Source organism: Gallus gallus, chromosome Z, assembly GCF_016699485.2.
Source record: "Gallus gallus isolate bGalGal1 chromosome Z, bGalGal1.mat.broiler.GRCg7b, whole genome shotgun sequence".
NCBI classification, from domain to species: domain Eukaryota; kingdom Metazoa; phylum Chordata; class Aves; order Galliformes; family Phasianidae; genus Gallus; species Gallus gallus.
In genome coordinates this window covers 29,882,430-29,898,210 of record NC_052572.1, presented here as the reverse complement: position 1 = coordinate 29,898,210, position 15,781 = coordinate 29,882,430, and positions in this window count along the sequence as shown.

The following is a 15,781-nucleotide window of genomic DNA, read 5'->3' as shown; positions in this document are numbered from 1 at the left end:
ATCCCTCACTTCCTTAGTTTCATTACAGAGATGTTGTGGGAGACTGTGTAAAATGCCTTGTTGAAGTCAAGGTAGACAGCCTCCACTGCTGTCTCTCCATCTACTCAGCCAGTGATGACATCGTAGATGGCTACCAGATAGATGAATCCATGCTGACAACTTCAAATAACCTTTTTCTTCAAATTGCTTGAAGATGACATGAAGAACAAGTTGTTCCATCACCTTCCCAGGAACGGAGGTGAGGCTGACTGGCCTATAGTTGCCTGGATCTTCCTTCTTGTCATTTTTGAAGACTGGGGTGACATTGACTATCCTCCAGCCTTCAGGTACCTCTCCCATTCTCCAAGAAAATAAGAGAGCAGCTTGGAATCACTTCTGCTATCTCCCACAACATTTGTGGGAATCTGTTGTGGCCCATGGATTTGTGGGCATCGATTTTGCCTAAACAACCTTAGGCTATAACTGATCTCTCTGTTGTTAATCTGATGGTTTTAAAATGTTTTCTTAGTTTATCCTACTATTTATGCATTCATACATGTTTAAATGGATAAAGAAAAAAAATACACAGATAATAAGTATATAATAAACACCTCAGAAACTTCCAAGTACTGCTAAATAAAGATCTACCTTCTTCTGAGGTGTTAGAGAAATAATAATTACTTCTTGAGAAGAAAGGAGAGAATCTCTGTAGAATCAAGGAAAATGCTATATAAAATAGTATCTATGAAGGTTTTTGCATGTATCCATAGTTTCCTCTCCAACATAACCCTAAACTAACATCACATTATGTCATGTATGTAAAACAATAGCTAATATACATTTACTCCCAGAGAGCAAATTAAAACCTATTTAACAAGACTGGAACAGCTTATGGTGCTGAGCACAGAATCTAGCATTTGCCTGATGAAACTTCCCTGAGATGATACACACAATAAAAATATTCAGGAAGTGACAGTCTCTACTTAATTTTCTATGTACAAATTATGTCCAAAAATTTGCAGTGAAGTAATTCATTAATTAAAATTATATTTTCTTGCCACTAAGACTGACAAATTTACATATCCAAACAGAATTTCACAAGAAGTATAATACTGAGATTAGCATAAGACATTAGAAACATAGTTATAAATAATTCATAAATTACTAACTGCAAGCATTATCTTATATTTTAAAATTAAATGTAAGTAAGAATATTTTCACAGGAAAAATAGATGCAGTGCATTTTATGTTACTGTATTTTCACAGCTATAGCAAGAGCTGAAGATATTTTACATTAAGTAAAAATCTGTTAGGCACAAATTTACATTTATAAATAGTTCCTGTTTATTTCCCTCTAAATAATAAATATTTTGGGGGAAAAAAAAAAAAGGGTTTTGTCAATTAAGAGGCATTGATACCAAACAATATTGCATAATAATAAACCTAAAAATATTCTCACTTTTACTCCATTATAGTCACTTAAATTAAAAATTATTATCTGATTCTAGTGTCTATTAATTCTAAATTTATATTTATCCCCATAATTTTGTTTGCCTAAAGGCCATGTGTTATATTTGTTGTATATTGGTCCAAATCTTGATCAATCAAGTAGTGACAGACTGAGTCATGCGATTTCATATAGGATGGTATTTTGACACATAGTAAGTCCAGTGATGCAACTCTCTAAAGAAAAAATGTGTTGAAGGAAACCAAGAAAAAAAGGGAAAAAAAAAAAAAAAAAAAAAGGAGAAAAAAGAAAGAAAGAAAAAAAAAAAGAAAATAATAACTTGTAGATAATAGCTGTCCAAGAGACAAACTGTCAGAAAATTTCTGTCTGCCTAAAGGAAAATGTTCTTTCTAAATATTTTAACAGTTTTATATGGATATTGCTGTGAATGTATTCCAAAACTGCAGTACTATCTTGTCATTCTCTGAAATACAGTAAACTATTCTTTTAAAAATATTGGTCTAAAAAAACCTAATTCTGCATAGAAATTTAGCAAAACAAGTGAAAAAAATGTTTAAAATCATAAAGTGATTACTTGGCTGTATGTTCTTAAAAGCATATTGTACCCATTCTTGCTGCTGAAAGTACCAAATGCTTTAAGACTTGTCTTAAACTTTTTTCAGTACATCACTTAATGATTATAAATATTAGCATTACAAAGAATAATAGATTTTTTTTTTTTTTTTCCAGTGTAAGTATATTAATAATTGTGTAGCTTACCTCATGGAATTCCATTTTGAAAGCTAACCAGTCAGTCTCCTGCAAACCATTTCCAGAATGTGCAAAAATATTCCATGCATTTTTTTTCCCTTTCAAACAAACACCTTAACATTTAGTAGAATGAAAAATATTCTATATTCTACACTTTCTCATAAATTGTCTACTCCCTGCCTACAACCCCAAAATGCATCAGCGTATACCAAAATTTTTCCAGCTATAAGAAAGTTTTAATTGAAAACAAGAGTGCTGGTTTTGAACACGGCTTCAGCAGATTATCAATTAAATTAGAAGGGGCATTTCATTTAAGTTCCAGTGTTGATATGTCACTACGGCCTGTCACTTTGAAAAGTGATAGTGCTTTTTTATCAGTGCAGAGTGAAAGCAGCCTCCTGATCTGGAGGTAAACTAAAATAGGCTGCAAGGGAGATGAAAGTGCTATACACATGTTGCATTCTCCTACAGTTGGAGATGTGGAGGGGCAGTGCTGACACAATGTTTTGCTCGGGCAAGCAGGTTGATCATATCCCAGTTCCTGATTTTCTGACGTAAATAAATAAATAAATAAATAAATAAATAAATAAATAAATGGCACTTATAACAAACAAAATTTCATTACAGTTCAGCTCAAGGAATAGATTCAGAGACTGCAGTAGCATTTCTCTTTAATAAATATTTTCTTGTATGTTTGCTTATCATCTCTTATGGCAGGACGAAGCTTTGTGGGATTACTCATTATTGGGAGCTCTGTATGCACACAAGTTACAAGATTTGAGGGATGTTCATTTGTCATATTCAAGTTTTAGATACAAAGTGGGTATGAGAAAGTAATTCTCACATCAGCTTACATGATTAAAAATTAGTATAATTCTTTAATTTTTGAAGGTACATTTTATATAATTCCAAACTGTAATGCTCTGAAAGAAAATAGATCTGATTACATTTTTTCAGGTGTTATTCCCTACCATGAGTGTCTTTTTGGACTTGGAATGACAATCTATTTACAGCCTATTTGCGCAATATTTTGTGTAATCTTTTCAGGCCTCTAGTATAATTATTCTTCTGACAATAAGTAAACAGATAAATAACATTGTATTTGTTCTTTACTCAACACGATAGATGGAAGACACATCATTTCCCACCTTCCTTGATGGCCCAAACTAAATCACATAGAAAATAATTTTATAATTGCACGCAACTTGATGGCTCATGTGGCCACCTAATTGCCTCCTCAGTTTTTGCCTGAGCGTACTATTCTTACTCTATTTGCATTACATAGATTTCATTCTATTTTATGGACTTAAAATATGTACATATTTGGGATAGAATAGGCAGAGATTATCCATTTCAAAATCAAGTAATATAATTACATAAAATTAGGTTTAAGAGCTTAAAATATTGATTTGAAGCTATTCAGCTTCATAACTTTTGCTGCTAAAAAACAGTGTTAACCGAAAAACCAACTAATCCAGCATATCGATGATAAAAGGGTATAGAATATCAAAGATTTTATTCTATGCATGCCTGGAAAAACTGATAATCATATATGTAAAAACAGAAGTTGTATATCAATAATAAGCAGCAACGTTGAGTATTACTTCACCCAATTTCCCACAGTGATGAAATCTTTCAGATACTCTGGACAACCAGTTTTGAGTGCTTTGTCATGCACACAGAACAGAAGTGCTGCCTGGTGTCCAAATGGAACTTCCTGTGTTCCAGTTTGTGCCCACTGCCTCTTGTCCTGGTACTGGGCACCCCTGAAAAGAGCCTGGCTCGGTCCTCTTTGCAGCCTCCTTTCAAGCATTAATACATGTTGACAAGCATATCCTTGAGCCTCTTTTTCTCCAAACTGAACAAGCCCCAGTTCTTTCAGTCGCTCCTCACAGTAGAGGTGCTTCAGTCCTTTGATGGCCTTGGTGTCCTTCCACCGGACTCTTTCCAGTATGTCCACGTCTCGTATTTGGGAGGCCAGTTGTGGACAGAGACCTCTAGGTTTGGTGTCATCAAAGCTGAGTGAAGGAGAAGGAGCCCCTCTCTTGACCTGCTGGCAGTATTTTGTCTGGTGCAGCCAAGAGTAAGATTAGCTTTCTTAGCAGCAAGGGCACATTGCTAACCTATGTTCAACTTCTTGTCTACCAGAACTTCTAGGTCCTTTCCTTCTAGGCTGCTTTCAAGCTGGGTGGTTCCCAGCATGTACTGTTGCACAGGATTGTTTCTCCCCTGGTACAGGACTCTTCATTTCTTATTGGTGGACCTCATGAAGTTCATGCCAGCCAGTTTCTCCGGCCCGTAAAGGTCCATTTGGATGGCAGTGTGACTCACTGGTGTATCAACAGTTCCCCTCATTTTCTGTCATCTGTAATCTTGCTTCATCCCACCAAAATCCCTCTCCATCCCCCTCTTTGTTTCACATCAGAAAATTCTTTAGTCAAGTCATCAAACAGAGCAGTACAGGAAAATCTAATCTATGATCAGAGATAGTTGCTTGTATAACAAACAAGTTATTTCTAGTTGTAATTTTACTTCTGAAATGATATATTTCAGTTCTTATGCCAGGGATAGGAAGACATACAAACATGTAAACACTTCCTTAACCTTTTTCTCTCTTTCTAAGGAAAAAAAAAAAAAATACTGTTGTCCCACTAGGACTTCCTCAAGACAGACAGACAAAACATGCAACAGATCATATTATCACTGAATGCACTTCACTGATAAAATGATCATTATATCATTATATTTATATCATGATAAAATGTCATTAACACTGCAAAAGATTTGGAAACATAAGAACCAAAAGAAATTTAGTTATGTGTGACAAATTGCTCTGTATTACATCTTGTTTTATAAAAAAAAGTATTTTTCTATCCGGAGGTCATTTTGCATGCTGTCAGTCAACCAAAACACACAGAATAACTGCTAGAGGAAGGGGGACATGGTGATACTGCAATGCTACAATACAGTGAGAAACAGAATAAGGTACTGCGACAAGGCTGGATATAAACATCTGCAGCAGACCAGAAGCAATTTTATTTCTTGTTTGTTTGCTTTCTTACTAATTGAAAAAGAAACCATAAGAGGGACTATAATTGAATTTCTTTTACTTTCTTGATGGTGGAAGAGTCAAAAGTCAAAATAATAACAATAACTTGTTTCTGTTGGTGGTAAGAGGAGATTTTTTTTTTGTTATTCCTTTTATAATTGAGATGTTTTTTCCCTATGCTTGACATTTCTGTACAATCCATTTAGCAACATTTTAAAAATGGGATTATAGTTGAAGTAGTTTCCAGTTCTGGCATGAACAACACATAAAATATTAAATGCTTGTCTACCGGAATTTCTAAGTTATACAACTAGATCTAGTAAATACAAACTTTGATTCACTGTTTACTTAAGTCATTGTTTTACTTAAGTTTTTTTCTGAACACATATGGCAATTTAGTAGAAGAGAATTTATTGGATATCAGGGAGGAAATCTCCATGTTTGCTTTATTCTGATTATTTGTTACAGAAGAGGAACTGCAGTGTGGTTGAACTTGGTTGGACTGTCTAGTCCAACATCCTGCTCATGGGGGATCAGCTATAGCAGGTTGTTAAGGATGTGTCCAGATAGATTAAAATACTTTCAGGGATGGAATTTCGCAACCTTTATGATCAACCCATTCCTGGGTGTTATCCTACCACTACATTAATAAAAATTTGTTCTCTCATATAATCTGAATTTCCTCTATTTTTGTTAGTACCTTTTGCCTCTTCTCCTCTTATTGGACATCACTAGGAATTCCTGGCCCCACTTTCTTTACTACTTTTCATATATGCATATTTATATGCATGAGTAAGTCGTTCCATGAGACTACTCTAGGCTGAACACTGCCAGTTCTAGAGCTCTTCTAATATAACAGATACTTCAGTCCTGTCATCATTTTTATGGGCCTTTACCAGACTCTTTCCAGTAGACTCATAGCTCTTTTGTCCTGAGCAGCACATCATTGGACCTGGCACCCAAACGTTTCTCATCAGTGCTAAGTAAGGAGAAGGGTTCACCTCATTTGTTTTTCTGTTACTAGTCTGTCAATGGTTTAAGGGCTGGTCCGGCCTGGTTCCGTGACTAGTGGGGCGGAGGGATTTCGCAAAATCCATGCCTCCAGGAAGGGAAACAGGGGACCCCAAAATAATTAAAAACAGCGGCAACGATCTGAGGAGAAACAAACTAATTTACTAAATATAGTATCGGAATGTAAGATAACACACTATAATACAATATAAATCAACAATAATTGAGAGAAAGATTGTCCAAGAGCCAAAGGCCTTACGCTAATACTGAAGCCTTGCGTGCAGTCGGGCGCAGCAGTAGTGAGCCGATCCGACAGGGAACACAGCGAGACGAGAAGAGGGGGCAAGTCAGATGACCTGTGCCCTTATATCTGTTCCCTTGAGCAGGAATGATAACAGTACTCAAAAAGGCTCTTGGGGAACGTAGTTCTTCTTCTCTTCCAGACAGGTACCCAGAACTAAAGCATTTGCTCCTTAACTCCCAGTACACTGCATGATGTTGTGATGTGGAATACTGATAACCAAAAATCATAAAACCATGACATAGTCTTTGTTATGATGCCCAGAATGCTGTTAGCCTTCTATGCTAGAGGGGTGCATTGCTGGCTTATGTAAACCAAGACACTTAGGGCCTTTTCTGTCAAACTGTGTTCTAGCCATCTGCACTGCGGCTGTGTGCATATATTTCCTACTCATTGGCAGTATAGCACTTCCCATTGTTGTACACAGCAAGATTCCTGTTGGACATTTCTGTATCCTGCCAAATTACCCCTGAACACTGGGACTGAAAAACCTATCTGGTGTGCCCCTTTCCTTCCACGTTAGTATCCTCTGAAAACCTGTATGGTGTTCAAGTAATTAATAAAGTTGTTCAAAATTCATGGACCCGGATAGGTATTATTGACTCCCGTGGTACACCAGAGCAGCTGACCTTCAATAAAATTTGTCATTCCTCACAGTCTTGTAATTCACCATTTTTTAGTCCATCTCATTGATTATACTTCTGTTTGTCTATGAGAATATTATGGGAGTCAGTGTCAAAAGCTTTGCTAAATTCAAGACAAACAGTATTTACTTATCAGTCACTCTAGTAACCTCACAATAGAAGGCTATGAAGTTTGTTAAGTATGATTCCATATGCTTCCCAGTATCTATACTGCCTGTATCCAATTGGCTTTTTCTCCCTCCTATGTTTGGAAATCGTTTGCAAAAAGATTTCCTGTATTGCCTTCTTAGAAATTAAGGCAAAGCTGACTACCTGTAGTTCCCCAGATCTTTCTTCTTTCTGTTCTTGAGCAAAGAAGTGATCTTTACTTCCTGTAGTCACCATAGCAACTCTAAGATAAATCCAAAGTAGTCTTGCAATTAAATGAACCAACTCTTCAGCAGTGGTTGGTACAATCCATCAGGTCCCAGGAATTTAGGTAAATCTAGTTTCTTTATATGATTCATATACTGGTCCTTTCTGTAGATCTTTTTCTTCCAGACTTTCCTGCTCATCTCAAGGCCTTAAGACTTACTCTTAAATATAACAATATGAAAGTCTTTGTCTTAGTCTTTCCAGTGTCCTTTGTCATCAGGTTCCTTGTCTCATTAAGGGCCCCCATTATCTTTTGTCTTCCTTTTTCTTCTGATGTACCTGTAAAAAGTATTTTATTGACCATCATATTCCTCACCTGCTGCCCTCCAGTTGAACTTTGGCTTTTCTGATCCCATTTCTGGATGTTTGGATGCTGTGTCTATGTTTTTCCTGTGTCACCTGTCCTCAGTATGTTGCATTTTTTAGCCTTATTTTTCTTAGGATCTCCATGCACATCTATTGAAGATTACATCTTTTGTAAGACTGACATATATTTTGTCAGCAGATGAGGAAAGGGTCACGGAAAATAGCATAATGCATGCAAAATTTGTAAAATCCAGTAAATGGGAAATCAGCAAAAACAGTAGCAGTGTCCTCTGAGAGGCATGGGAAGTAAACATCCAAGCTGCTGAGTTGGTGGATGACAAGTGAAATTTTTTATGCAAAATGGATTTCACGAAAATTTTCACTTCAGAAAGTCACTGTAAACCATTAATGTAGAAAGAGAGTATAACAAAAAAGGCCAATGCAGATATTACCCAGCAGATAGAGCAGATTTGTTTCTAATTTTTTTTCTTCTTAATTTTCTATTTGGTATCCTCTTGAAAAACTAAGACTATATCTAATTTTATTATTATTGTTATTATTATTATTATTTAGAGTTACTTATTTTGTTTACAAGGTTTATATTCTAATTACAAGATAATTTTAGAAATGGAATATCCATTTAGCAGATTTCTGTGTATGAAAACACAGATAGTTTTCCTTCAAACTCCTGCTCATCTTGGAGTATAAGTTTCTGCTTGTTTCAGTTTAATCAGGTCTTAACACTTCACTCAGTTTGCTGATCCTCAGCAGAAGCTGCAAAGTGCAAAACTGACGATAAACACTGTCAATTAATTGATATGTTTGGCTTATTCCACAGTTTCCTCTTCTCTGTAAGATTTAGATGTTACACTGATGAAATGACTGCTCTGATGCAAGGAAATATGTTACTAGCATTTCCAAACTGGATCATAAGCAAAATGTATGATTTTTGCTTCTTTGTTCATTTGAGATAAATACTTTTTAAAAGAATATGTTATTTTGTTTTATTTAGTAAGTGTGACTACATTTAATCTTTTAGTGTCTATCATTATGTGTAGCTAGTCATTTTTGTATCTGAAAGTATGCAACAATAAAACTAATAAAAAGAATTGAGGCTAGTCAAATTATTTTACAGCTACTGTGTAAAAAAAAAAAATTACTTAACACTTCCAGATAATGCTGATTAAAATGAGATAAATTTCTGAATTCAGTTCTATACTTCTTCTAGGGATTGCACTTTTATTGAAGTGTTGAGTATGAAACATCATTTTGATCACAGTAGGAAAAATCCCTAATCTGCACTGAAATGAGAGAACTTTACTTTTTTTCTGTTATTTAGAAAAGGCTGATAAGTCAAGATATCTTACAGATTGCTGAAACTGTGGCACCATCTTCAGTTTTCACAGTAGAGAAGAAGAAAGAATTGCTCCACAGTTTTGGCTTTCAGTCCTGATCCCAGAATCCTAGGTTCTGGATAGATGCACCTTAAAATATATGTTTATTTTTTAAACAAATGGCTTGTATTGCATTCTCCATTCATAAGTAAATGGTATTGAAGCCCATCTTGCTTCACCAAGTGTACTGTGTATGGCTTTCAGCATACTAGATCTACAGATTTGACTTGTGGTAAAAAAGATGGGGAAAAAAATAAAGGTTTATTAGCTTGTGTGATACATTGAAATGCTGTCGTACTGCTTCCAAAAACTCAGGTTGCAACAGCACTGAAAAGCATGAAGCAGATGTCAACAGCTGCTTGCTGACTTAATTGCATAAAGAACAGATGTTCCTATATCCATCAAATAATAATGATAAACAACTGAAAACTCATGTGAAGCAATAGATACACTTGCTTATGTGGTGTTCCATACCAAAGAAATGTCCTACCTCTAGTCTACTTTTTTGTTTGTTTGTTTATTCATGACAATAATTGACTATTTTGTTGCAAATCTTTTCATTTTGTGTGGAAAAAATGCCAGATACAATAACTAAAACAATAGGTGCACTTTGAAAGTTATGTAGCTCACAAAATAAAGTTCTGAATAACAAAGCTAAACAAATTATTTCATAATAGGTCTGATAAAAAATGAAATAAAAGATGAAGTGGGGAGTAAGTAATCCTTTTTCTTTCTTTTCTTTTTTCTTTTCTTTTTTTCTTTTCTTTTTCTCTTTTTCTTTTTTCTTTTCTTTTTCTCTTTTTCTTTTTCTCTTTCTCTTTTTCTTTTTCTCTTTCTCTTTTTCTTTCTTTCTTTCTCTTGTTCTTTCTTTCTTTCTTTCTTTCTTTCTTTCTTGCTTTCTTACTTACTTTCTTTGAACTCTGTCTTTAATTCTTTTCTGCGGTGGTTTCACTATGCCACATTCAGGGTAGACCTTATCACTCTCTACAACTACGTGAAGGGAGGTTGTAGTGAGATGACAATCAGCCTCTTTTCTCATGTAACTAGCGATAGGACTATAGACGATGACCTCATGTTGCACCAGGGGAGATTCAGGTTGGACAGCGGGAAAAATTTATTCTCCAAAACAGTGATTAGGTGCTGGAATGGGCTGCCCAGAGAATTCATTGGGTCATTGTCTTTCAAGAAATGTTTATATGTTGTATTAAGTGATATGTTTTAGTGGGAAAATATTGGTGATATGTGCATGGTTGGAGTGGATTATCTTGGAGGTCTTTTCCAACTTTAGTGATTCTATGATTCTACAAGGCTGGGAGTGTTCAGACTAGAAGAGAGAAGTCTTTCAGGAGATCATATATATAAATATCTGATCTATAATAATACACATCCATGTGTTTTAACACATGATAGCATTATGTGGAGAAGATGGAATCAAACTGTTCTTAGTGATGCACACTAGCAGGAGAAGTGGAAATACAGAAAACCAGAAATATTAAAAATTACATCCGAATACAAGAAACGTATTTTTTTTTTTTCCAGTGAAGGTGATAAAAACTTACACAGATTACCCAGAGAGGTTGTGGAATCTCTATTTTTAGAGATATTCACATCTATCTGGACATAGCCTTCAGAAACATCTACCTAATGCTGCTCTAAGCAAAGGGTTGGAATAGTTCTCCAAATGTACCAAAAATCTTTTTTTTCCATTGTGTGATTCTGTGAAGTGCTAGTAGAATGACATAATCATAGCTGTTGTAACCAAGCTAATACTACCAAGCATAGCTTGTCTTCAGTGGATTCATAATTATACAGGAAACTTATCACTAGCAATGGAAAACTCTTCCAAGGCATGTAAGATATATAGACTGTCAATAAGCTAACTCCAAACACACATTTTCCTCAAACCATTTTTCTGCTTCTCTCACATGGAGAGTGTTTTACTGTTGTAATTCATCAGTTCAAGTCCTGTATTTTTCTGCTGAATGCTACCCGGAATAGAAATATGTTTTCCTGCATCTATTAAGAAGTTTGGGGGGGTTTTAAATTCCCAGTTCATAGTGATATTAACAAAGCTAGCAGTTAAAGTGGCAATGAATAACAGCATCAAACCAGTTTCCCTAGAAATCCAAGGGGCAATGTACATTTAAAAATGATAATCAGCTGAATTTTGGGGCCAAACATGACTTGCATGTTCATACTCAAATTAATGATACTGAGAGATATGTGTTTGACATGCATGGAATATTAGAATCCTTGACCCAGAAATTATTGTGTTAAAAAGAATGTTAATGACTGAAATAGGTCCTAGAATACCTGTCTCATTTTATAGATATATACAGTGTTATATGCAACAGAACCCTAAGGCATAATGATGTATAATTTACATTATCATGGACTGAATAATCAACTGAGTAAAAATTGTCAAATTATACTGTTGTTTTTAATATGGATGCACATCCCATTCTCTCAGCAAGACATGAATTGTAATTTCATGCTGTAAAACTCCACAATACAGCTGATCTTTAGATTTTCATTTGTTAAAGCAGCGATATAAGGAGAATACAATCAGATCTATAGTAATTTATCATTTCGTATGTCCTAGACTATGACAACAACCTTAAAAACATGTTTTTTAAGAACAATAGAGCAATTATATAAAATACTTTGTAAAACTACTGTTAAAGAAAACACTTTCTAAAGTGATAATTATATATTCAAACATGACTTGTACATCTCAGTATATCATCCTATGTACTTTTCTAAACTCCAGGTTTTTTTCTTAAGTTTGCTCTGCTTTGAAGTAAATTGTTCTCAGAATCAACTAAATTGCATTTTAGTAAGTAGAGCTAAATATTTGCACTTTCTTCCACTCAATATTTTTCTTAATAAAGTGTGAAAATGATCAAAGTCACTGAGCACTAAGATTATCTATTGATAACTTTTATATTTTGCAAAATAATTGTCTAGATGAGTAGAGTTTTTCATTTACCAGCACATTGTTAGAGACGTAAGCTAGAGTGGAATTAAGATGAGCAGTAATTAGTTATTCCTTATTTATTTTGATTTCAACTGTAATGTTACTGGATTTTGACTTATTTACTCAAGTTTATATTAAGGAGCATGTATTTCTTTGAATTTTCCATCAGTCTTCTCATAAGCTTCTGGAGTATCCAGAACCCACGTAACAAATTTTGTGTTAATTATTAGGATCACTAGGAAAGAACAACCATCAGTAAGACATATTTTTACTATTGAAAGCACAGCAGAAGAATATCTATGCTGTGGTCAGAAAACAGAACTGATTTATAAAATAGATTACCTAAAAGCAAATGTATTAACTACTGTATCAGTGCAGTAAATCTGTAATGGCCCTTTCATTCATAAACAGCTTTGTTAGAGGATTATAGCATTACTACCATTAAAAAAAAAAAAAAAATCCATATTCCTTTTAGTATGTTATTATAAATCAAGAACAAATAAAGGATAATTCATCTGAGTGTTTTTCTTTGCTTTCATTCCTCCATCCTTCACCTTTTTACTTTGTTTGTTTGCTTGTTTGTTTTATAATATAGATTTAATCATTAGTTTGTCTACAGCACTTATATATACATTATGTATGTATACGTATATGTATATGCATATTATATTTGTATATTGTATATTATGTACATACAAAAGTTGTGCTAGATACATATATAAATGCTTTTTATATTATATAGTATATGTAATAAATAATTATGTATAAATTAATGATTAAATCATAATTTTGCAGTTGAATAGGAAATAGCAGTAATAGTATATACAATATATAAATATATATGAATACTATTATATATATTCATAATGTTATTTGATTTTTTGTTATTTGATTGCAAATTTTTTATTTTGGCAAATTAAAGCAAACAGTATTTATATTAGTAACCATAAAAATTATGCTTGCTTCTTTCCATTCTTTTCAAGTAGATATTGGGAGCACGCCTTTTTTTATTTTTTTTTCTTTTTCTTTTTAAAATAATATTATTGTTATTTTTTTCCAGTATTTTCTGATTTCTCTGGCTTAGTTTTATTTGCTAGTTTTGTTCTATCACCATTATTTTTCAGGTGGTTTTCTTTTTATCTATCTATCTATTTATTCATTTGAACAGTTTTGTATTTCAAGCATTTCATGGCTTCTTCAAAAGTGGTCACTTTGAAAATGCTCCAGCATCCACACATGTATGCTTCAAGGTGTGTGTTTTGGGATAGTGAGAAAAAAGACATAATTACCTTTCGGATCACATCAAGGCATACATATGTTCTGCAATAACAAAGCAATATATCTGTACAAAAATATAACATATCTCTATTTACTACATCATATACGCATAACAATAATAAAGTATTATAAAAGTATATGGTAATATAATGATAATATACCAGAGTATATAACAATATAATAACATTAAAACAAAAAATAGTTTACAGACGCAGATAGTGATAGCACAAGAATGAATGGTTTTAAACTAAAAGAGAGGAGATTTAGATTAGATATTAAGAGGAAATTATTTACAGAGAAGTTGATGAGGCTCAGGAATATGTTACCCAGATAAACTGTGGATACTCCACTCCCGGGAATTGTTCAAGAACAGGATGGATGCCACTCTGGGCAGCCTAATCTAGTACTGACAAGTCTGCCCACATCAGAGTGGTTGGCACTATGTGATCTTATGATATTTATATCCTATCCATAGTATGATCCTATGATATTTTCTGATAATTTTTAAAAGTCATATAATAGATAATCATTTATTCATTGCAGCTGAATTTACATGCTCTTACCTAATGAAAGTCATAATTAAGAATTTAAGTAAGGTTCACAAGGAGAGTTCTTAAGTATGCTGATTGAAGAAAAGTGAAATTTAATAATTCTGTGTTTTCTTTTGACCCTATTAAGTGCCTGCCTCTTAGTCTGCTTTTTCTGTTTATGACTTCTCAATTTCATGCAGCAAAATTTCTGTTCTTCTGCTTCTTCTGCACCTCTCTGGAACATGCTTTTGAACTTTTGAATAAAAGGTCTATTTCCTTATACATTAGTGTAAATTCTTTACTTGTGATTGGCTGATTGAAATCAAGGTCTTTAATAGGTTAGCTAGTTAAAAAAATTGGAATCAGAATTGTGGACCAAGTCAGTAAAAGTTGCTAATCATTTTATTTCCTTCCCATTGTAGATTATCTAAGGCATACCAAAACTAAATCAAAACTAGAAGCCTCTGTGAGATGGTGTCCTATACTTGTTTATATTAAATATGAATAATATATTTTATGCATAAGAATACGGTTTTTTGCAATTTATTCATGCATTACTGACAACTCGCTCCTTCTTCACCTTCTCTCTTCCTTGTGGGTCTCAGAAAACCTCTCATTGTACTTTGTTTGTGGGCGCACTTTTATCTTTTTTTTTTCCCAAAAGAGTTAAACTTTAGTGTGTCTGCGTTCTCATATTAACAAATACTTAAGCTATAATTTATATCTATATCATCTATATCTATAGCTGATAAATATATCTTATAGGCTTTAATTTACACATGTGCTAAGAGAAGTTACATGGGTGTGTTCTTTTATTTTGTCATGAATCAGCAAGGCTAGGTTTCTGATAAATTCTTTCCTCGTCTAATTTTCAAAGTAGAATTTTTCTTCTGAGTAAAAGGAAAGCAAGCAAACAAACAAACAAAAACAACAAATGCAGGTACATGATCTTTTTTGATATAATATTTTTATTCCTATATTGTAATATAGTGCAAGTTGTCAATTTTAATCAAGTCATATTTACAGACCATATCCTCACATCAAGACTTTTGTAACAGTATTGACAGTATTGACTCAGTATTGACTCAGGAAGAAGTACTTCCTTTTTTTTTTTTTTTTCTCCATTATCTCTGCTGAGCACTTCTGATGACTGTGTCATCCCTCATCTCAGACTTATTATATCTTACATGTGTTCAAGTACAACAAATATATCACAGGTGCAGTTTGTACCCTATGATGCTGAGGCATGTTTTAGATACTGACATTTAGATACTGACAGAGGATTACATCACAGTTGTCATGGATGCTGTGTGTATGTGTGTGCACACAAAAATAGTATGTGCCAGCTACTCAAAGAATCACTGAACTTCAGGGTATGGAAATGACTGGTAACAATTTATAGATCTGAGCTATGATTATTTTTAAAATCTTCCTGTAAAGGAGCATTGAAGATAAGCACTCTCTACAAAGACCTCTAATGGTTGTTGATGAGTCAGGTTCATGGCTGACTGTGTTGATCTTGAAGGTCTTTTCCAACACAAATGATTCTTTAATTTTGTATGGACTTTCTCTTTCTGCAGTCATACTTTGTTTTCTGTCTTGCTTTCTTCCATTAGAGAAAGTTGAAACAATTCAAGACCATTCATGAACAAAGGCTTGCAAGAACTGTCAGTCTTTCAA